The sequence below is a fragment of the Callithrix jacchus genome, chromosome 3, assembly GCF_049354715.1.
Source record: "Callithrix jacchus isolate 240 chromosome 3, calJac240_pri, whole genome shotgun sequence".
NCBI classification, from domain to species: Eukaryota; Metazoa; Chordata; class Mammalia; order Primates; family Cebidae; genus Callithrix; species Callithrix jacchus.
Genome location: NC_133504.1, coordinates 148,481,503 through 148,507,422, shown reverse-complemented (window position 1 = coordinate 148,507,422; position 25,920 = coordinate 148,481,503). Strand labels below are relative to the sequence as shown.

The 25,920-nt window shown below is 33.8% G+C and overlaps 1 pseudogene; it reads right to left on the bottom strand.

Moving 5' to 3' along the window:
• Positions 1-1,443: 1,443 nt before the first annotated feature.
• LOC118152031 (52 kDa repressor of the inhibitor of the protein kinase-like) overlaps positions 1,444-25,920 on the bottom strand; it is a 30,988-nt pseudogene continuing 6,511 nt past the window's right edge.

The window sequence follows — 25,920 nt, the reverse complement described above, 5'->3', positions numbered from 1 at the left end:
ATGATGGTTTTCAGGTTCATCCATGTCCCTGCCAAGTAGAAATAAATGTTATGTCTAGAATGGATTAACCTAAACAATTCCAGAATAACACTAGCAGAGATCACACATAAATGAAATGCAGGCTGGGCGTGGTGGCTCAAGCCTATAATCCCAGCACTTTGGGAGGCCGAGGTGGGTGGATCATCCTGGTCAACATGGTGAAACCCCGTCTCTACTAAAAATAAAAAAATTAGCTGGGCATGGTGGCGTGTGCCTGTAATCCCAGCTACTCAGGAGGCTGAGGCAGGAGAATTGCCTGAACCCAGGAGGCGGAGGTTGCGGTGAGCCAAGATTGCGCCATTGCACTCCAGCCTGGGTAACAAGAGCAAAACTCCGTCTCAAAAAAAAAAAAAAAAAAAAAGAAACGCAGCCCTTTCCATACTTTATCCTGTAAGAACAGATCAGTCTTCAAGACATGACAGTTAAAACAGAGGCCTTTTAAATACACAGATCATTAATGGATAATGTATTCAATGGAAGGCCTATAGCAAAGGTACACCTTGCAGCTTTTCTTCCAAATATCAAATATAAAAGAAGACATATCTTAAAAGTCTTTTAGGCATTTTCACTGGTTTCTGAATTACTCACAGGAAGCTCTAACTTAGTTGTATAGAGTTTGATTTGGGTAGCTGAGTTACTCAACTTTTGTTCCATCAAAGTGTTTAACTATGCTTGAGACACTTTCATACATTTTCACAGCACTTATTCTCACTTTTCATCACAGGAAGAATTTATTAAAGCATCCACATTAGGAAAAAACCTCGCGTAGGTGGAGCGTTTCATACATAAGGGACAAAAGTTCTGTATCTTTACCTCTGTGTTTCTATTTGACTCTTTGAGAAGGAAACTCGGCTGAGAGTATGTCAGGATTGAGTAAGTCACTTCTGTACTTGTCAGCATGGTGTTCCTCAGATGTATTGAATTTAAGCTGTCCTGTGATGGAAGGTACCAGAAATAAGCAGTTTTGCAGTACTGTTCTGAGAATGTATCTTTCAGTTTCTGAAAAATGTGCACCACTGTTGGAACGTTTGGGTTTCTTGATAAAAACACTCAGAAGTCAGACGATATGCCATGTTACCTTGCTAAGCTCTATGGAATATCCCAGGGAGTTTCATTTGACTATCAAGTTTGGTTGCCAAATCTGTGCTTCCTCAAACTAAAAATAATGATAGACTTTAAGATCTTCCATCACTTCCTTAAATGAATGCAGTGCTGCCTTCAAACTACTTCCTACAAAGATGGTATCAGAGATGTGACCTTGAAGATTCATTCAAAGGGTTCTTGTAAAGGATAGGACATTTTTTTAAAAACAATGATAACACTGAAATCAAAATTAACAATGAGGACAAATTCTTAGCTGGCTACTGGTTATTCCATCCAATATTGCATCACCATTTTTGTCACTTAAAAATAAAGAAGTGCTAGCATGAGGCCCACTAACATTTTTAAAGTGCCATGCCTGCCTATCCAATGAGAATACCAATTTTCCTTTAGTCATTTCCCCTTTTTTTTTCCTGTTTTGAAAAAGAGCAGAAATGACATTGTCCACTCTTAAAAGCAGTTGTGATTGATGGAAAAATAAAGAAACTTCTGCAGTTGTTCCTAATGCGACCCATAATAAGCACTGATTTTGCCAATCACATGAGGAAAGGCACAGGAAAGGCACAGTGGGTAGATAGCTTGAGGATATATTTCTGAAAGTCTAGAAGAAACAACTTTTATTTTGGAAGATAATCCACTGCACACAGAGTAAACTTGGCCATGACAGTAATACTCCATATTTAGTCCCCACTTCTCAGTTATGGTAGTGTGAAATTTCACAGCCAAAATTTCTACTTCAGCTTCATAAGGCAGGAAGCCCAGAGTCCCCTCTCACGTTATGAGATTCACAAACAAACCTCACCAACAGAAGTGGGTGCTCTTCTCCTGATATGTCCACTACACTGTCAGTGATGGCTGTGGTTTGGATATTTGACCCTCCAAATTCATGTTAAAATTTGATGCCCCATGTTAAAGGTGGGGCCTAACAGGAGGGGTTTGGGTCATGGGATAAATCACTCATGAATCACTTGGTGTCATCCTTGTGGTAAAGTGTGAGTTCTTGCTCTCACACTTGCTCTCCGCTGCTTGTTGAAAGAAACCTGGCATCTCCCTCCCTTCTCTTTTTCCAGTCATGTTGTCTCTGCATGCACCCACTCCCCTTTCCCTTCCACCCTAAGTTGAAGCAGGCTGAGACCCTCGCCAGATGCAGATGCTGGTGCCATGCTTCTTGTACACCCTGCAGAACCAAAGGCCAAATAAACCCTCTTTTCTTTGTAAGTTTCCCAGCCTCAGGTATTCCTTTATAGCAACACAAACTGACAAAGAGTGATAATGACAAGGAAGTGTGAGATTCTCACTTCCCTTAGACTTTCTTCCCTAATGCAGCTCTCACAGATTTCTAGCATAGGACTCTACTGTGTTTCCAAACATAACAGTGTGTTAGCCACTGTTGTGTCAAAGTGCTTTCTTAGGACCTCTTCACAAAAATTTATCCAGCACTCTAGCAGCAGCTTGAAAGTTATCAGGAGTAAAACAACCTCCTGGAGTTTCTTCACCCCAGAAGGAATGTTTAGCTTTCCCATAAGAATCAACATTTCAAATAGAGATTTTATGTTTAGCTTTCCCATGAGAATCAAAACTTCAGATAGAGACTTTATGTGTTTTTGTTTTCTTTTTTGTCAAAGGTTAATGGTAAAAGATTCTAATCCTGTTCTTCATCCCCTTCTCTCTACTGGGGTTCTGAGCATTGTTGTTATTGGTTAGAGTGTGTGTGTGTGTGTGTGTGTGTGTGTGTGTGCATTTTTCTCTTCAGTTTTGTAAACTTTTTCTTCTTCAAGTTTTCTGATTTCATCTTCACTCAATTTTTTTATTCATTTTCCCTATCATGGAGATTGTTTAAATGACTGCTGGCATTGACTATTGTTGATATCGCATTATCTTAAATAACCATCCTATAAGCAGTGCTTCTACAGATCATAAGCGGTCTCAAAGTAGTTGGTACATATTTGACAATGTTTGTTTAGTTGATGAGATGTTTGATTTTCTATCTACTCTGCTCTGCTTCTGGCATCTGGCTGGATCTGGTGGGAAGCCAAAAAAAGCCAGGTCAGACTGCATGCTCTTCTATAGTGCAATCTGTGGTAGTGCAGCCTCAGGCAGCCTCTGTTGAGCTCAGCCTTCTTTTCCTTGCCTTCTCAGGGCAGTCTGCTGGCCATAGAGCCCCAGGAGGGGAGAACGCATGTTGTATTTTAACAGATTTTTTTAAAATATCTATCGATAGAGTTTTATAGTATTTTCTTTTTTTTGAGACAGAGTCTCACTCTCATCCAGGCTGGAGTGCAGTAGCAGAATCTCTGCTCACTGCAGCCTCCACCTCCCAGGTTCAAGTGATTGTCCCACCTCAGCCTCTCGAGTAGCTCAGACTACAGCTGGGACAACCACTTCTGGATAACCTTTGTATTTTTAGTAAAGAGAGGGTTTCACCACATTGGGCAGGCTGGTCTCCAACTTCTGGCCTCAAGTCATCCACCCACACCAGCCTCCCAAGAGCTGGGATAACCGGAGAGAGCCACTAGGCCCAGCTGTATTACTTTTTTATTTTGTTAATAGAATGAAGTATAGATTGCGTTTTGAATGTTGACCCAACTTTATATTTCTAGTGGAATAAATCCCACTAGGTTATATTTGATGTAGTATTCTTTTTACATATGGATATATTTAATTTGAAAATAATTCTTTGTAGATTTTTGCATCTATGTTCAAAATGAATATTGGTCTTTTCTTATACTGGCTGTCTCAAATTTTATTATCAAGTTAATTCTCCCTTCTTGCTCTAGACTGGGTTCTCCAAAGAAACAGAACTGAGATGATATATGTTATATATGTATGTGTGTATGTTTTATAGAAATTGGATCACATGATTATGGAGACTGAGAAGTCCCACAATCTGCCATCTGCAAGCCGGTGAACCATGAAAGATGGCGGCATAATTCAGTCCAAGTCCTAAAGCCTGTAGGTCGGGTGTATGGAGGTGATGATGCAATTCCTGTTCTGACTCTGAAGGCCAGAGAACTAGGATTTAATGTCTAAGGGTGGAAAAGAGAAGACGGATGCCTCAGTTTAAGAAGAGAGAGCAAATTTGCTCATTGTTTTTTTTTTGGTTCTATTTGGGCCCACAGTAGATTGGATAATGTCCACCCACATTGGTGAGAATAATTTTCTTTACTCAGCTACTGATTTAAATGTTCATCTCTGCTGGATATACCCTCACAGACACACCAGAAATAATGTTCTAGCAGCTATCTTGGGCATTCCTTAGCCCAATCAAGTGGACACATAAAATTAACCATCACACTCTTTTCTATTTTCTGGAAGTGATGCATAGAATTGGTGTTATTTCTTCTTTTCACGTTCAGTAAAATTTTCCAGTGAAAATAGCTGAGACTTAAGTTTTCCCTTTCAAAGGTTTTAAAAGATGGATTACATTTTTAAAATATTTGTAGGAATACTCAGGTTTTCTATTTCTTCTCAGCTGAGTTTTGTTATACAAGCATACCCTGCCTTCAATAAAATTACATTGTATATGGGGAATAGATGGTGTAGGTCCTTACATAACAAGTGTTATAAACTGAGGGATGCATAGTCTGGTGAGCAGTAACATTGTGATCCATTAAGTATTCTATAATATTGCAAGAATCAGAAAAAATTAATTTATAATATTAGCTAGATTTTCTTCTGTAGGAGGAAGAATCCAGAAGAAACTACTCTCTCGGCAATTTTATTTACATTTCTAAATAGACTTTTCCTGAGGACACCTTTAAATAAAGAGCTTTTCTTATACTTTCAAATATAATATTATTTAGAATGCAATGTAGTTGTGTGGTTGTGTTTTTTTTTTGTACCTCACTAGTTATATAAATACTAGTAATGTTTGTTTATATGATCATCTGTTTACACTTGGATGCAATTGTCATGCAGGAATATCTGTTGAATGAATGAAGGGTTGAATAATAAATGAATGAATGGACAGAGAAATAAAGAGAAGGAAGACAGAAAGAGAGGGAGGGAGGAAGGAAGGAAAGAAGGAAAGATGGAGGGAAGGATGAAAAGAGGGAAAAAGGGAAGGAGAGGAGGGAGAGAGGAAGAAAGGGAAGGGAGGGAGGGAGGAAGGAAGGAAGGAAGGAAGGAAGGAAAGAAGGAGTCTTTAGTTATGCATTATAGCCATAAAGAAGGAGGGAAGGAGGGAGGAAGGGAAGAAAGGAAGTAAGGAAGTGAGGGAAGGAGGGAGAGAGTGAAGAAGGGAGGGAGGGAGGAAAGAAGGGAGGAAGGGAAGGAAAGGAAGGAGTCTTTAGTTACGCATTATAGCCGTAACAGAAGAATATCTCACCACCTTCTGACTCATTATAGAAAGACCCAAAAGACTGTACTTAACCAACATATCTCTTTTTCAGAATATTGTATCAAATACAGGAATAGTCAATGAATTAGTTTTGTGTCAGTCATATTACTTTTACATTTCTTTTGATCAAAATTGCATTATGATTTTATTCAATTATATTATTTTCTTAAATAAATATATTTAAGTGTAATTAAATATACTTTGAAGTTACATAACATAAAAGTTTGTGGATGTAAGGACACATTAATAAGTTCATTAGTATCTGGGATAATGTTTACTATTGTTGAAATTTTAGATGTAATACATTATTATGAACATAAAAACATTATAAAGGGAAGTGAACATTTTATGAAAAGCAGATATGTTGACTATAATTCTGTGGTTTAGCTTTATTATTATGATTATTGTTGTTTTTTTTTTTTTTTTGGGACGGAGTCTCACTCTGTTACCCAGGCTGTAGTGCAACATGTGATCTTGACTTACTACAACCTCCGTCTCCCAGGTTCAAGCTATTCTCTTGCCTCAGCCTCCCCAGTAGCTGGGATTGCAGGCATGGGCCACCATGCCTAGCTAATTGGTTTAGCTTTATTTTATTTATTAACTTTCTTTTCATTCCTATTCATGTATACCACAGAGTTATTAATATGGTTTTGCAGCTGTATTTGAATATTACATTTTATTATTTAGTTTATGCTTAATAGTATTTAACAGATGTTTCTCATTATCCTCACATATAAATTATTGCATACTCACAGTTTTTGATAAGTTCACACTAGCTTGTGTTATTGATCTAGGACCAGAGTGATTGGGATTTTGGATTGTTTTGTATTTTAAAATATTTTCATATATATAAAATGATATTTCTTGAGGATGCCACCCATGTCTAAATGCAAAAATACTCATAGCCTGAAGGAAATTTTATACAATATTTTAATAATTTCATGCATGAAGCAAAGTTTTGACTGCTCTTTGACTACGGCCTATCACAAGAGGTCAAATGTGACATTTTCACTTGAGGTGTCATGTTTATGCTCAAAAAGTTTCAGATTTCAGAACATTTCAGACTGGACGTTTAGATTAAGGATGTCCAATCTATACGTTCTGCTGGGAGTTTAGGCTAGTTAGGTACAGAAGCCAATAAAGAATTAGACTTTTAAAAATGTATAATTTAAAAAGTATTATTGATGTGATTAACAGTTTTGCACCTGGCATACAAATGGGGTATGTGTTGATATTAGTGGCAAAAGGGAATCCTCTCTATTCTACCCTAAAAATCATTATAGAAAGTACCCTAAACATATTAATAACTGACTTCATCAGCCTCTCAGGAGGCTTCATGTCTACTATTGGGGACTTAGGTATTTTCAATGAATATCAAATAATTTGAATGTTGCCTAAACTAAATGTAATTAAGAAATTTTCAGTTAGGGCTGGAACAAAATCATACACATTAAACCTAAATATAAAAAAGTTTGCATTTCTTTAATTTGCTGCATCTATGTAAATCCTACCCTCCACTGGTCTGGATAATAAAAAATTCAATATGTTTAGAAATTCAGAATGAAAGTAAAATAATAATGAATGTACAGTGATGCAGCATTGTGTTTAGAACCAAGGTCTGCCCAAATCAAATCTATCACATGTCTATCTAGCCCCCTTACTCTCTTGCTGAGAAACATAAAAACAGCTATGCTGTACTAACATACATCAAAACCTCCTCCAGTTTGCCTATCCTGTCTCCAGGACAGCAATTCCCACTAACTCCCATTGTGCAATATTTATTCTATTCATGTCAGTCCCTCCTAGGTCACCTATTTATCTGTTGATGTTATTCTGCCATTGAAGCTTTTGTTGATTTCAGTGCATGCCAGAAGACTGTAGAAAGAAGAATGGCAGGGCTGAAGGATATGTCCTCTCTACATTATTAAGCTTCTTTGAAAATAGGCATAAAAGTGATGTTTCTAGGTTTATTTAAAAATAGAGTTGGCATGGTTTTTATCTTATAACTTACATATGTATGTACATATTTCCAAGTTAGAGTTTTGTGGAAAACACATTGATGTAACTCTACTTTTGCTCTTTGACAAAATAATCAGAGACTTTATTCAATTCTTTACAAGAGGGCTGGGTACACCACACATTTTGTACTATACTATTGTTTCATTCCTAGCACATTTATACAGTATACATCACACATTTATACTAGCATTCCTAGTCACATTTATACAGTGGTTCTTTTTTCCATATCTCTGTTCTTTTACTTTCTAGATAAATTTGATTGTATTATTTCCACTATTTTTTCCTCTTTTTTTTTTTTAGTGAAAATCTTTGAATCTCTACATATACTCTAATAAATGGTAATGGTTTAGTTTGTGGACTCTTCTTTAACGTGTTCCAGATGAAGATTTTTCACTTACAAAACAAAATATTATAATGTACTTTGACTAAATCTGTAAAAATATTTCAAGAAGCAAAGCACATTTTGATTGTCTATCAAAATCAGGTTTAACTTTATTAATAAAAATGTAAGACTGATTATATTTTCATTGTTTTCTTCACTTATTGTCTTGAAATATTTGTGATAATATTTTATATGTTAGATCAATAGAACATGGTTAAGAGAAGTCTTATTCTGCACCTCCAAAATGACCATAAGGTAATAATTTCTAGAAAAAAAAAACTTCAAGAGGTTTTAACAATGAATCTAGTCAAGTTTATATGACTTAGATTTTCAGTTTCTCAAGATTCTGTATACCAGAAAATCATGCATGAAGACATGTGAGGAAAATTATTTCTCCTCATTTGACTATATCACAGAAAATATATGGTCACATCTGGGAATATAGCCACTCTTCAGAGTGTTGACTCTGATTTTTACTTTGAATGTTGATGAATCATTTATTTGAATATAATGGTTCATAACATTCTAAAGATGATTGGATAGTAAACCCACAATCTAAAAAGGTCACAATATTTTATATGATTTATTTTATCTTTGTAAAGGAACAAGCAGAATATATAGCTAAAAGTAATTATAATATCTCAAATCATTAGTGACAAAGAAATATTTTGTACTGATTTTTTCCTACTTGTTTTATGCTCATATTTTATCTCTCCTTCCATAGGTTCTGAAAGAAATTCTCGAGCTGATCAGTTTTATTGTTTGAGTACTTACTTTATTATATAATTTCCCATATAAATGACACATATCTCCATTTTGGAATAATTTTATTTGGCAGCTAATGGAGCATTACATTTGCTACATGTTACTAGCAAAGCAGAGTATTAGGCATAGATATGCCTTTTGTTTTCATTCTATTTCTTAGCATCGAATAGCCTTTGATCCATGGAGACTGTCTCTACCCTCCATGTTCTCCCATTTCATTCAGAAAGAGCCAGAGGAAGGAGAGTAGAATTTGGAAGAAGATTAACAGTACCTGATTTGACTTTTTGAAGGTTGGAGATAGGTCAGGCTGCAGCCAATGTTTTACAAGGCATGGATTTTTCGTGAAACATTCATTTTTGTGCACCCATTGTTCAAATTCTATTTCTTTCCTTGCTGTGCTCATGAATCTCTTTAATCTCTACTGATTATAATAATCACAAACTTTATGGGTTAGGTGTTCAGAAAGCAACTCAGTTAAGCTGTGTTTTTCTTCAAGACAAAAAAAAAATAAGACATTTTATGTTTGGTTGTCATAGTTCTATTATTATTTTATCCTCCAGTAATTTTTTCCACCACATTACTTTGTAAGAATTTGAAAGTTCTGTACCATGATTTATTAAGAAACCATAAAAAAACTAATAAATGCATCAACCAGAAGTTTGTTATTACCAAAGAGGCATTTTCAGTAAAGTACAATTTAGCTTTTTATGAAATTTGTAGCCATTCATGTTTTAAGCTGTATAGATTACTTTGATTTTCCTTATGTTTTACCATAGAGATAAATATTGTCCATAATCACTGATTTTTCATAGTAGATATATAAATGGACACTCTCGTATGTGTGCTATGGCATCAGGTCATGAAGGCCCATAATACATGTGATGTGGATGAAAGAGAAGATATTTTTTCAAAGTAAAAATTGCTACACTTCTTTTAGTTTATATTACTGTTCTCTTCATGATAGAAAATATGGTATGCTTCATGATAGAAAACATGGTATTATTCATGGCTGCCCGCTATACAGCCTTTTCCTATTTCTTAAAATAGTAGCCCACCTTTTAAGAACACACTATTATGTAGTCACGTAACTGATTTGGCTGTTAATCATTTACATGTATGCCTAATTTTTAATATTAAAATAAAATTTAGTTAACCTTATTTTAGATATGTATTTAAAGAGTACTTCTAACAAGACCCATTTCTAGAACAGCAATCTTTAGATGAAATTGTGTATGTATATATGTAAAATCTATTGACAATTATTACTAGATTTATATTTTCACCAATAATTGCAGAGAATTCAATTTCACCACTTTACCTACTTGCTTGCTTTTGATCCCATTAAATCTTTGCTAGTGAGGTAAATGCTCTGTTATTAACTGTACATTTATTTGATTCATACTGGGATTTATTTTTATCGAACATTTTATGTTTTACTTTTTGTGAAGTTCTTCCTTCTATACTGGTATTAAACTAATTATACATTCTAAGTATTAATTATTTAGGTTATATTTTAAATTTTTCAAATCAGTGTCATTTAAATTTTAATTATTTAAATGTGATTAATAGTACTAGTATTTAAATTTTTCTTTTTAAAATATATCAGTTTCCTATTTATGTTTTCTACTTCTTGAGTCGTTCTCTTTTGTGAGACTGTATATATTTCAACTACATGTTTATTGTATTAGTAGTTATATAGTTTATTTTTTTAATTCATATTTTTGGTCAATCAGACATAATTTTGTACTACTTAAAATGATGCAAGGATATATTTTTGATATTTGTTAATGATATAAGTATTATATATTATAAAATGCCTAATTTATTATATTTCTACGTGTACTTGGTCTTGCTTCATGACTTTTTTTTAAACTATATAATTTTATTATATATATACCACATGATACCTATCTACTGTGGCTTTTTCAAGGCCGTATCAAAGAGATGATGATGGAAGACAATTGTGGAGTTACGATGTTAAACATTTACTGGATTTGACTATTATAAGGAACTCAATTTCTAATTTTTGAGCAAATTTGATCATTCTGCTGAGGGATTAATTTGGCTTATAAATGCCAGTAGTTTGAACAGCAGTTGCTACTTACTTAGTGGATTAGTATGTAGTAATGATGTTTTTGAAATGCAAGATTTATTTTGTATAAAGAATTTACCCTAAGTGGCATCAGATGTTAGTATAGTCAGGTCACTCCATTCATTTCTATCTCCTGTGAAAACCAAGATAAATATACAGACACGTACACATGAACCAAAAACCACAGTTCGTTATTGAGATTTTAGTGAAGGCAACATTTGTCTTGAATTACAAAATAACCTTTTCTTACTTATTCTCAGTAATACTTCAGTGATGGTTGTCAGTAAGAATGTAGATATTCACGCTGTGATAATTAGTATGTGCCTAATTTTAATTACTAATTCTACTTGTGTATTTGGCATTATTTCCTGTGGCATACCATGCTGTGAAGTATATTCACACAAAGTCAATTCTTTTCATTAATATTAATATTGAAGAAAATCACAGGAACACATAATTTTGTATAAGAGCTATTAAAGACAGCCAAAGAAACATGCTTTCACTTGTATAGCTCACTTAAGTATCAGATGATTTCCTATAATTGAATTAAATATACCAAACATTACCTCAAGGGAAAAGAATTCAATCATCCTTTATTTGATATAATTGTTTTCGTCTCATTGGCTTTGCCCATGGCATCCTTCCAGCTACAAATGCAAAATATTTGAATACATATATTCATGGATTAAAAATGCTCCAAGTATAACAATGTACACAGGAATTAGTAAAACTCAGCAATATATGGCATGGAATATCCTTAAAATTAAATCACATAGTATTCAGACTTGTAAAAACTAACAGGCATATTAGGCATGGTCTTTTAGTAATTATACATTTCTAACCACAAATATAATCCTTCAAATCCAAGAAACAAATATTTATTTATAGTAAAATTTTTCCTTTTCTTTTCTCTCACCATCAGATGAGCAGGATGGACAAACCCATCACATAATTTATTACACATTAAACTGTCATTATTTTGTTGCCTCACTTATGGGAATGCTGGTCAAATATGCAACAGAATAGGGAAGTATCCTTTTAAAATAAAGCACACACTAAAAAAATGTTAGGTTTAATTACAAGTAATCATTTTAAGGAAATGTTTCTCTTAAAAATATCTGTGGTATTCTAATATAAAATTGACTTGATATTTAGATTTTTGTTGATTTTGAAAAGTTCACCCTAGTTAAAAAAATACCTCTTTTTATACAACTAAATGAGTTTTCTCTTTAAGCTATTGCATCAGATAGAAATATTTTTCACTTACATACTTAGAGTACTAATGAAGGACAATTTATTTTCTTATTTGTTTACACTGATTTTATTTTAACAGGAGGTCATCAGAAGAAAAGCCACAATACGTTGTTCTGAAAAATTTGATGCTGACCAGAATGAATCATTGTTAAAATGTATTTTCATGGAATCATAACTCCTCTTCATTTTGAGTAGCAAACTCTAAAATAAAATAAAGTGAATATGCCAAATTTTTCAAGGAATCTTGGTAATAAATAGGACTGTGATATATGAGTTAGCACTCAAGACGGAAATAATTTAGGGTGCATAAAATATTCAGGATAAATAATTTTACTCAATAATCCTAAAAATTAATTTTAATGGCTGTTGTGAATAGTGTCTCAATGAACATGAAAGGTCAAATATCTTTAATAGGTAATTTCATTTTTGCAGGGTGTAATTATGATGTATTTATTATTTTTAAAGACAGGGTCTTGCACTGTTGCCCAGACAGAAGTGCAGTGGTGTGATCACTTACTGCAGATGCAAACTCCTGGGCTCAAGGGATCATTCTGCTTCAGTCTACCCAGTAGTAGACTAGTAACACAGGTCTGGTAACACAAACCTAGTAGTAGAACTACAGGTTTATATCACCATACTTGGCTAATTAAAGAAAAAAAAAGTACAGATAGAGTCTTGCTAGGTTGTCCAGGCTGGTCTTGAGCACAGCAGGAATCAAGCCCTCCTCCCATTTGGTCCCCAAAAGCACTCGGATTACAATGTGAGTCACCATGCCTGATCTATAATTGGACATTTTCATTTCTAAATGTTGAGTTAAAAACTCACAGTATTAAAAATTGTCATCATTCATGGTAACAAAAATAAAATAGAGATAGAGATAGAGAAAGATTGCTGATAATTTCAAATCTGTTAATTCTGAGATTCATGAAACAAAGATTCCAAGGAGGAATTAATGTTTTATATTATATTGCATAGATATAGGGAACACAACATGGTGTTTTTACATAGGTAGTGAAATGGTTACAAGAGTCAAACCAAATAATATACCATTTTCTCACATAGTTACACTTGTGTGTGTGTGTGTGTGTGGCAAGATCATGTAAAATACACTCTTTTAGCAAAAATCTTGAATACTGTTATTATTAACTATAGTCCTTACATTTTAGGTTAAATCTCTAGACTTGTTTATTCTATGTATCTGCTACTTTGTATATTTTGACTGACATCCTCCGGTTTTTCTCCTCCCTTCACCCCCTGCTCCTGGTAACCATCGTTTAATTTTCTTTTGAGAAGTTGACTTTTTTTTTTTTTTAGATTCCACATATTATGAGGTCATGCAGTATTTTTATTTCTTTGTCTGATTGTTTCACTTAGTATAATGATGTTAGGTTCATCCATGTTGTGGCAAATGGCAGGATCTCTTGTTTAAAGGCTGACTAATATTACATATTAGATTACATGTATATATTTTATCACAATTTCTTTATCTATCTGTCAATGGACACTTCAGTTGTTTCCATTATCATGGCTATTATGAACAGTGTCTCCATGAACCTGAAAGTTCTAATATCTTTAATAGGCAATTTCATTTTTGTAGAGCATGGAGAAAAGGGAACTTTTGTACACTCTTGGTGGAACTACAAGGTGGTACAGCCACTGTGCAAGAAAGTGTAAAATTTCCTATAGAAATTTAAAATAGAACTAACATATGATCCAGCAATTCCTCTTCTGCGGATATACCCGAGATAAATTAAGACCTGTAGAGATTAAATTTAATACATCTCATTGATTACTATCTTTTGCTTTTTCTTCATCAATCATTTGAATAAAATCAGTTCATATGCATGATTTGTTTGTCTATATTTTAAAATACACAGCTTATTTATATTATTAAATATTTATATTAGACACAATTTAATATTCACACATTTTACTTGGCTAACACTTGTGCTTTAAAATAATAAGAAATTTTCATACCGAGACTATCTGAAAAATTCAGTCACTAAACAACAAGTAAGTAACCAGGAAATCTAGTTACATCACTTAAAAAGCAGTTGATACTTCACTCTAAACTAGGGTAGGAGCTAATGGAATTGCTTAATGAAAGCAAATAAAGTACATTTTGACCATCTTTATTTCCAATAAAACATTGACTTTATATTAATTTTTCAATTCAATTATCAACTATATTTGTACCATTGTACAGTACATTTGGCCTTGTAATAGAATTTTTAAAAATTGTTTTTATTATTTTATTTTTCTGATGATAAAAAGAGATCCAGAAAAAAATGTCTGCTATTTGTTTAAAATTTTCTTGACTTATTAGGTAAAATTGTATTTAAAACTGCTTAAAAGCAGAAAGTAACAAATTTAGAAGATAAGAGGATTCTGACTGGGAAGATACTTCCCAGAGGTTTAATTTAGTAAGTAATTACTAACATAGTTTATCATGAAAATCATAAATAGTAGAAATAATTTAACCAAAAGCAGCTGGTTGCCATAGAAACAATATACATTCACTCTGGTGCTGACTGAAAGGAACATATCTTGGAACTAACACAGGCTACATAGTTTGGATATCTTTGTGAATCTTTCTTTTTCTCTAGTTTTTCTGTCCTAGTAAAAGATGGTGAGATTGAAGGTCGGGTGGGCATTTACAAATGAGAACATTCTTCTTGACCTTAGCTATTATTAGCAGAAGGTGACTCAGAATCCTTTTTGTTCAAGAGACAGGACAAATATTTACTCAAAAATCTAAAATTTGAAATAAGATGGAAAATAGATTTCAAATTGAGTGCTGTGCTTGATTGATTTGATTGTGACTGTCTGAAGGGGTAGTGCAGCTAGCTTCCTTACACTCAACATAAAAGAATACAATAGTTAAAAAAGTAAAAAGCTACCAGTTTGGGAGACAAAACTGCAAGTAGTATTGTCTACTCTCTAACATGAGCAGGGAGAGCACACAAGAACAAAACACTGGAGTATGCAAAATTCTAAAACTCCAAACAATTAGTATTACCTATAATCAGTGTTTCTAGCCTGGAGATTTTCTTACCCCAAATTCCAGTATACAAACCAACAAAGTAACAAACATACACATTTCTGATTCTATAATCAGAAAGAAGGAATTAAAAAATTAGCTCACTTGGACTCCCTGTAAAGTTTTAGCCACAAAATCAATTTCTTCTGTAGATTTTGGGATCATTTTTGAAAATTGTACATTCATATCATCTGTTAAGACTCCTTTTAGTAAATTAATAACATTTATATTACTTTTAATTGTGCACTTTGATGGGGAAGTTGGCTTGCATTTGGATGTCTGCATCAGAGAGAAAGCAACAGGCCTAGCACTAGCAAATGAGTAAACCAAAATAATTTTCAAAAAAGATTTTTAGATTGTGGGGCATGGTGCATGTTTTACATATTTGTTTATTAGGATATTATGTAATAAGCATGATTACATTAAATTGGCAGTAAAGAAAATATTTATTAGGAAAAATAATACAATGATGGTTTCCCAACATTTTCACATCTTTTCTTCAATACAATCATGTATAAAGCAGATAAAAGTGAAGCTGTCCTAGTTGAATCAGAAATGTAAGACTGAGTGCCTCAAATGCTCAAATTCTTTTTCCACCACCCCACCTCAATGGAAACAGCCTCTGAATAGATTTTGCTGTATTTCTCATGAGATGAGGATCAAATTACTGGAAGACAGTTTAAGAACAAGTTTTGACTCTTTTTCTCAGCAAGTATCAGAGTTGTTTTTAATAAACAGAGATATTAAAATTTAATAAAACCTCCTTTTATCTTCAAAACAAATGCAAAAGAAAAAACAAAAATAGGTCACTATATGGAGAACATGTGTGTGTGGACACAAACCTAGAGTATGGAGACAAATCAAAAGGCAGACTCATTAATCTAGAGAAGAAAGTACTGTGATAAAAATCATAATTGTGACAAGCCTGGGTGAAGTGGGAGAAAGGGAGGAGAGTAGACAGATTCAAATGACATTTAGTTGGCAGGATTCAGAGGATTAGGGGATTGCAGTAGTTTACTAACTTTGAGAAAGTTAAGGAGGAGAGACAAGTCAAGGATGAATACGTCTCCTATTTTGAATGTAAGTGCTCAAAATATGGCTCCACAGAAGTCAAGGAGAAAAACAAAAACCCTGCCACCCATAGCATGGCAGGAGAGGAACTAGGGAAACAGCATGTTCTCTCCTCACTGTCTCCCTGTCATCTGATATTCTCTAGAGGCAACAGGAAATGGGCAAGGGAAATTTAATTATTCAGTTCAGGAAGCTTTGTCTTCCCAGGGCACAGAGTAGGGAAAACGAGGGTAAGAAATGAATCTGGAAGAATAAATAAAAAATACTCAACACAGCTGCTAATTTCAAGGATGTGATAACTCTGAATATTCTATGCATTTATCATGTCATTTCATATAATCCTCCAGTAATCACCTCTCACATTCTTTGAAAGTAAACTAGTTTTAGAAGCTTTTTAAAGGCTTTATGCTTTAATTTACATAATATAATGAGTTCACTGATTGTACTCTTCTTGGCACTCTGAATTGCCATAACAACCTTTCATTTTCAAACATATCTTGTGTCTTTCTTGTAAATTGTGGCTGCATAATTTCTACTTAACCTCTGTACCCATGTGTCATCCTGCTTTTTCAATTTTCGTAACTAACATTCTGATCTCACTCTTTAATAAAGTTCTGTTTATAATCCTGACTAGTTGTATTGTCTTTTATTTATAAATTGTATTCTGTCCTGTATTTTCCCTTTTGTCACATAAAACTTGTAAATACAAGACAAAACACATATTTCAAGAGATTATATTTCCAAAGGCACTTATTTTAGGTAATTGGATTGAGATATATTAATATAAAAAGTGCTGTATAAAACAAACCACTTAAATGAAGTTTTCATCACCTAGTAGTTAGTTGTATTTCTTTAATATCTTCAAGGATATAGCTAATGTCAAGAGATAAATACACATATTTTCTTCCTGTAGAAAATTTAATGTGTATCTGTGCATTACACCTTATCAAAACATGTGTTATCTTATCTCAATATTTTACAGATGAAGAAAGTGAGACTTTGAAATGATAAGTATATTGCCCAAGACATCAGCTAAAAAATGACAAAATAGCAAACCCAGCTAAATTTAGAGCCTCCATAATTTGTGTACAGTTGACTTGCACAAATATTTAAGGTGCATGTAAACAGATTATTACAATCTCACTTTTAGAGGTAAACATACTGAGATTATTTAATATTGGTTTGATAAGAAAGTCCCAAGTTTCTAAGTATCTGTGAAAAGGAACAAATACTCATATAAAAAAATAGCAGGTACATACTTATCAGTCCCTTACAAGAAAAGGATTGGGCAGCAAAGAGAGATATAACAGGTCACCTCAAGAAAAAAAAATAGCTTTTACAAGAGACCATGGCATGATAAGAACTGTGTTATTATAAGCTTACAACTGTTGTCATCCATCATACTTGGAATACAAATAAGAATGAGATTTAAAAAAGGATATATGCAGGCAAATCTGAGTTTAAATTATAATAGCTTTCTAAAGCTTTTCAAAGCTTTTCTCAAGAAGCATTTATTTATTTTTTTCATCAAAAGCAATTAAATAAGTAACTCAGCATCACAGGTAAGGCGAATGCAGATGACTCCAGATCTGCAATAGAGAGCAGACATTGCTTCTATAATCAAATGGAAATCTCATCAGCATTATGAAAGTAACCAGAGCAGCTGCCTTTGAATTCTGCCAAAGAGACAGATGCTCTTGGAACATCCCCCTCCACTGCTGCTGCATGAGTCCCAGTAGGGCACTATTGTCATGCCATCCCACTTATATTTTATTATTTTACTCATAGCCACATTTTACTCAGACTATTAAAACTTTGATGGAAATTAAATGCCATGTGTTCACATTAGATTTTCACTAGCAGCTCTATTCTGTATGAAATATTTTAGTCTGAGAAGAACCCAAGTTTCACTGAAAACTTCCTTATCAATTCACATATTACATTTTTTTAAATTTAGCACTAATATCTTAAAGGACAAAGGTCTCAGTTTTACACTGTTAAAATAAAATTACTGAAACCTATGATTAGTAGTATAACAAATGTTTGCATCAAATAACATTAAAAATATGGCATACATATCAGGTAGAAGGTTGTATTTATCTAGACAAATATTAAATCATTTTCCCATGTACGTTCATTGTGACTGCTTTAAATTAGGGTTAATTGTTTCTAATAAATGGGAAAAAATCCCAAATCATATTGTTTTAATCAGGTGTTCAGAAAGGTTAAAACACAAGATAATTTACCCCAGTTTTCTAAATTATGTCTGAAAAGTGCATTTTCTTAATTGTTGATATTTTATGGTTTTATGAATTTGAACAAAAGGCCATATAATTATAAATGGTACAATATTTTAAGCCTGTATTCAGAAAATTGAAATTTTGAGTTGCTGGGTTATAAACAGAGCACGTAACACAATATAGTAAAAAAAAAAACAAAAAAACAAATAAATACTATTCAGGACATAGGCATAGACAAAGACTTCATGATGAAAATGCCAAAGCAATTGCAAAAATGGAAGCCAAAATTGACAAATGGTTCTAATTAAACTAAAGAGCTTCTGCGCAGCCAAGAAGCTATCATCAGAGTGAACAGGCAGCCTACAGAATGGGAGAAAATGTTTGCAATCTACCCATCTGACAAAGTTCTAATATCCATAATTTACAAGGAACTTAAACAAATTTACGAGAAAAAATAAACAACCCCATCAAAAAGTGGTCAAAGTATATCAACAAACGCTCCTCAAAAGAAGATATTTATGCTGCCAACAAACGTGAAAAAAAGCTCAAGATCACTGATCATCAGAGAAGTGCAAATCAAAATCACAATGAGATACTATCTCACACCAGTTGGAATGGTGATTATTAAAAAGTCAAGAAACAGTAGATGCTGGTGAGGCTGTGGAGAAATAAAAACACTTTTACCCTGTTGGTGGGAATGTAAATTAGTTCAATCATTGTGGAGATGATATCATAATTCCTCAAGAATTTAGAAGCAGAAATATTATTTGACCCAGCAATTCCATTGCTGAATATATATCTGAAAATATATCAAATATGAATCATTCTATTATAAAGACACAATGCAAAACCAAGTGTGGTGGCTCACAACTCTAATCCCAGCACCTTGGGGGGCTGAGGTGAGCATATCATGAGGTCACCAGTTTGAGACCATCCTGGCCAACATGCTGAAACCCTGTCTCTACTAAAAATACAAAAATTTAGCTGGGCTTGGTGGCAGGTACCTGTTATTTCAGCTACTCAGGAGGCTGATGAAGAATTGCTTGAACCTGGGAGGCATAGGTTGCAGTGAGCCGAGATTGTGTCACTGCACTCCAGCCTGGGTGACAGAGTAGGACTGTGTCTCAGAAAAAAAAAAGAAAAGACATGTGCACATGTATGTCTATTGCAGCACTCTTTACAATAGGAAAGTCATGGAACCAACCCAAATGCCCATTAATGATAGACTAGTAAGTATATACCATGGAATACTATGCAGCCATAAAAAGAGACAAGATCATGTTCTTTGCAGGAGCATGGATGAAGCTGGAAGCATTGGCCTCAGAAAACTAACACACAAAGAGAAAACCAAACACAGTGTGTTCTCACTTGTAAGTGAGATTTGAACAGTGAGGACGCATGGACACAGGGAGGGGAACAACACATACCAGGGCCTGTTGCAGGGTTGGGGGCCAGGGGAAGAAACTTAGAAGATGGATCAGTACGTGCAGCAAACCACTATGGCACATGTATACCTATGTAACAAATCTGCACGTTCTACACATTTATCTGGGAACTTAAAGTAAAATAAAAAATATTAATAATAAGAAATTGTTGGCATATTTGATCCTTAAGTTTATTCAAAATATCACATAAGTTGCATTGAAATTAGTAGCCTTAAGACTGAGGAATATAGTATAGTGGTCACGGTTATGGGTACTAAGCCAGACTGCCACGCTCAAAGTATATGTTCCATATAATGACTGGGCAAACTTTGATAAGTTAGTTAAATTGTCTGTATTTGTCTTTTTTATAAACTGTGCATAATATTTGTATATATGTCATAGGGTATTGCGAGGAGTAAATGAGTTACTTTGTAAAGTACATACAACAGTGTCTGGCATATAGTAAATGTACCACTTTTTCAAATATGTTTTCCAATAAATATTTGTCCAATACTTTTTTTAAAGTTAATTTCAAGCTACATGAGTATATCTCTTTTTGTGTATGTATGGTAAGAAATGCTTGACAAATATTATTTTATTAGTCCCTTATATGTTTTTCTATCAAAAATATGATAGGATTGTCAACTACTGAGACTTACTGGGACAGATAATACAAGGTAAATTAAAAGCCATGCAGTGAATTGGGAGCACATAAACCATGACCCTGTAGGCTTAAGTCCTTATTTGTAAAACTAAAAAGGAAGGTGCTATAAGTAGATGATACATCTCTTCTGAATCTAGAAATGAGAATTTGACTATTACTGATTAAATTCATAAGAAAAAGTGTCTCTTCTAAAATACAAGGACGTTAAAAATGTAAGAGAGCTATATACATAATAATTAGTATGTTGGTAATCAGTTGAAATTTTTACAATTTACTACTGTTATTTTCCAATAATATTATGCATTGTTTTAATTGATTATTTAAACATATCAAATTAGGGAACAAGAATACCATTAAATATTTGAACATAGATGACAGTCATTTGAACTCATTATATAAGCAAAAACTGTAAATTAGAAAGATTTATTTTGCACACAGAGTCACAAAAGAAATTCATGACATAATAGTCTCTTTCTAGTTAAATCTAACAGAAACAACTTCAGAAATATAAGTTATGAATATTACAGCAATTACACTTATATCTACTTTATAGATTTCCATCTGTTTGGTCTTGTAACATTGTTAATTTATTGACTGTGCTGATGAGTTTAAAGTAAAAATTATGCTACAATAAGTAGTTCAACTAACTTGTTAAGTTATAGTGGTTTTCCTGAATTGATATAGCATAAAAACTTTTCAGATTTTCTTGGTTTTAGAACATCTAATATCTCATTTACACATGAAAGATAAAATTACATTCTAGTTATCTGACAGTAGGCTGAACATTGCTGTATTTAGAGCGGACATAATTCTCATGGCATTGTCAAAGGAAAACACCTTGTAGCATCTTTTCCCAAATTAATATTTTTAAAATAAGACTATGTGGCCACAAGAATTTTAAAATACATAAATACCTGAATATTTCCATTACATGATTTTGTTTAGATCAAAGTTTCTGCTTTGTGTTATCAAAGAGAAAAGAGTGACTTTTTAAACAAAATTAAGCAATCTGCATTTTAAAGCATTTATACATTTGTGAAGCCTTTTGAAATGTACTAAACCTAACTTGTTAGACTATATTTAACTATTTTCAAATCCTTAGGTTATGATTATTTTAAGATTTATCTTTCTTGTCATCAGCACTTGGACAAGGAGTGGAGAAATTTCTTGGATGAAAAAGCCTGTAGATAGAAAAAGATGTAGAGAAGGGTTAGAAAAGAAGCTTGATTTAGGTGGTGTTGAATATAAGAAGTTTGTTACTTAAGTGGAGATATTGAATAGACAAATGAATATGAGTCTGAATCAAAAGTGAATGATACTGGCAATTATTACCACACAACTGGTATGTACAGCATAAGACCTGATAAGAACATTTAAGTATTAATATATGCAGAGCAGATAGGAAGAAGCAAGCAAACTAAGACAGAATGGCTAGTATTGTCAAAAGACTGAGAATAGCATCCAAGAAACCAAGTTAAAGGTGTGCTTAAAGCATCTGTAACTGCATCATTTACACACACACACACACACACACACTCACACACACACACACACACACACACACAGATAGATATATAAGATGAAGACTGAGACTTAATCTTGAGTCCAGTGATATAAGTGGGGTCAACTTCTTACTGGAGTGAGCATAACACAAAATGTAAGATGAAATGGAGACAAAAAAATAGACATTGGGCATATGTTAACTTGACAAGATTTTTTAAGTTATATGGCAATGATGAATGACTAAAAGTCATTGATTTTTTTTGAAATAATAAGGGTGAGAGATAACAAGCTTAGAAAATTCTTAGGAATTCTTGTGTAAGTAAATGAACTATAGAATAAAATAGACAATAGCAAAAGTTAAAAACTAAGACTAATGCTTGACATAAATCTTGGGAAATGCTAATAAAGAAAAAAAGAAAATATGAGTGAACAACGGTAGGGAGGGAGAAATGATGTAATGTGTACAGTGTATACCATATGGGTGTTGGTTACACTAAAAACTTCAAATTTGTCACTATACAATATGTGAAAGTAATGAAACTGTACTCATACCTCCTAAATTTATTTTAACAATTTTGAATAAAAAATTTTAAATAGCTTTTAACACATCAAAGATTTATAAAATATAATATAAAAATATTGAAATAAATTTTATTCCTATAAATTTGCAAATGTATTTGAAAAGAATAAATTTATGTAAAACCATACATATAAAAATGACAGGAAAATAGAAATATTGGATAAATTACTTATTAATAAGTAGAAATTAATTAAATTTTTGTATTCTGCTCTACATTTCCTATACCTATACACTAATTTTTTTCCTGGTGAAGTTCACATAATACTTAAGTGCTTTATCATCTCTTTCTAATACAGGCTTTTTTCCCTTATGAAGAAATATCTAAATATCTTTAGATGATAAGGAGAGAAATACCAGATATAGGTGATGGAGGTATGAAGGCAGCAAACCACCTTGCCATGTATGTACCCAAGCAACAATCCTGCATGATCTTCACATGTACCCCAGAACCTAAAGTACAATTAAAAAAATGTTTGGTTAACTGAATTCCATAGTATATTAAAAATGCATTATAAATGTAAGTTGAGCACATGGAAAAAAAGAACAAGTCAGCATACGAAGAAAAATGGAAAGAGTTCCAACCAGCAAGAAAAACACTTGAAAGTACTGAATTAGGAAAGACCTTGAAATATTCAAGGAAACTAGAAAGGAAACACAGTGACTTCGATCTGTCAGACACTGCTTGAACTAACGACCTGGAAGCAATTGGCAATTTCAACACCAGATCATGCGCATTACATGATTTTGATACCTCGATATTTTTGTGAAGCTGCTCCTTGGGTGACTGCTGTGGCAAAAGAAAGTATCTTATAGAAATCAATATGGAACAGGGAATAAGAGGGAAGGTGTTCAGATTGAATCCAATATTTAAGAAGATGTGCAATACCCAACAAGCACACACATACACTGGAGAAAATGCAGAAAGGAGCATTTGGATTTGTATGTTGTAAGCACAGTGAAGAAGTAGAGATAAATAAAGCATTAGAAGGATGACAAGATTATTCCTCCTTCCAACATCTCAGAATAAGCACTTTGAGTCCTTGCCATGGATTAAAAAATAAAATTCAACCCGGCAGAGACCCAATGAGAAAAGAAAACTTAAGGTCAATATCCATGATGAACATAGATGCAAAAATCTTCAACAAAATATTGGCAAGCCGATTGCAACAGCAAATCAAAAAACTTATTCATCATGATCAAGTAGGATTCATCCCGGGGATGCAAGGCTGGTTCAACATACACAAGTCTATAAACGTAATTCACCACATAAACAGAACCAAGGACAAAAACCACATGATTATCTCAATTGACACAGAGAAGGCATTTGACAAAATTCAACAGCCCTTTATGCTAAAAACCCTCAATAAACTCGGTATCGATGGAACATATCTCAAAGTAATAAAAGCTATTTATGACAAACCAACAGCCAATATCATACTGAATGGGCAAAAACTGGAAGCATTCCCTTTGAAATCTGGCACTAGACAAGGATGCCCTCTTTCACCACTCCTATTCAATATAGTTCTGGAAGTTCTAGCCAGAGCAATCAGGCAAGAAAAAGAAATAAAGGGTATTCAAATAGGAAAGGTGGAAGCCAAATTGTCTCTATTGGCAGACGACATGATAGTATACCTAGAAGACCCCATCGCCTAGGCCAAAAACTCCTGAAACTGATAAGCAACTTCAGCAAAGTCTCAGTATATAAAATCAATGTGCAAAAATCACAAGCCTTCCTCTACACCAATAACAGACTTAAAGAGAGTCAAATCAAGAACGAACTGCCATTCACAATTGCTACAAAAAGAATAAAATACTTTGGAATACAACTCACAAGGAACGTAAGGGACCTCTTCAGGGAAAACTAAAAACCACCACTCAATGAAATCAGAGAGGACACAAACAGATGGAGAAACATTCCATGTTCATGGTTAGGAAGAATTAATATCATGAAAATGGTTATACTGCCCAAAGTAATTTACAGAATCAACGCTATCCCCATCAAGCTACCATTGACTTTCTTCACAGAACTGGAAAAAACACCATGAACTTCATATGGAACCAAAAGAGAGTCCGCATAGCCAAGTCAATTCTAAGCAAAAAGAACACAGCGGGGGGCATCACACTACCGGATTTCAAACTATATTATAAGGCTACAGTAATCAAAACAGCATGGTACTGGTACCAAAACAGAGATATAGATCAATGGAACAGAACAGAGGCATCAGAGGCAACACAACATAGCTACAACCATACAATCTTTGATAAACCTGACAAAAACAAGCAATGGGGAAAGGATTCCCTGTTCAACAAATGGTGCTGGGAAAACTGGCTAGCCATGTGTAGAAAGCAGAAACTGGACCCCTTCCTGACACCTTACACCAAAATTAACTCCAGATGGATTAAAGACTTAAACATAAGACCCGGCACCATAAAAACCCTAGAAGGAAATCTAGGCAAAACCATCCAGGACATAGGAGTAGGCAAGGACTTCATGAACAAAACACCAAAAGCATTGGCAACAAAAGCCAAAATAGACAAATGGGATCTAATGAAACTCCACAGCTTCTGCACAGCAAAAGAAACAGTCTCTAGTGTGAATCGGCAACCAACAGAATGGGAAAAAATTTTTTCAGTTTACCTATCTGACAAAGGGCTGATATCCAGAATTTACAAAGAACTCAAACAGATTTACAGGAAAAACCCAAACAAGACCATTCAAAAGTGGGCAAAGAATATGAACAGACACTTTATGAAAGAAGACATATATGACGCCAACAGTCATATGAAAAAATGCTCATCGTCACTGGTCATCAGAGAGATGCAAATCAAAACCACATTGAGATACCATCTCACGCCATTCTAACTGGCGATCATTAAAAAATCTGGAGACAACAGATCCTGGAGAGGATGTGGAGAAAAAGGAACACTTTTACACTGTTGGTGGGAGTATAAATTAGTCCAACCATTGTGGAAGATGGTGTGTCGATTCCTCAAGGCCTTAGAAATAGAAATTCCATTTGACCCAGCAATCCCATTACTGGGCATATATCCAAAGGACTATAAATCATTCTACTACAAGGACACATGCACACAAATGTTCATTGCAGCACTGTTTACAATAGCAAAGACCTGGAATCAACCCAAATGCCCATCGATGATAGACTGGATTGGGAAAATGTGGCACATATACACCATAAAATTTTATGCGGCAATCAGAAATGATGAGTTCGTGTCGTTTGTAGGGATATGGATAAATCTGGAGAACATCATTCTCAGCAAACTGACACAAGAACAGAAAATGAAACACCACATATTCTCACTCATAGGTGGGTGATGAAAAATGAGAACACATGGACACAGAGAGGGGAGTACTAAACACTGGGGTCTATAGGGGGGAAAGGGGAGGG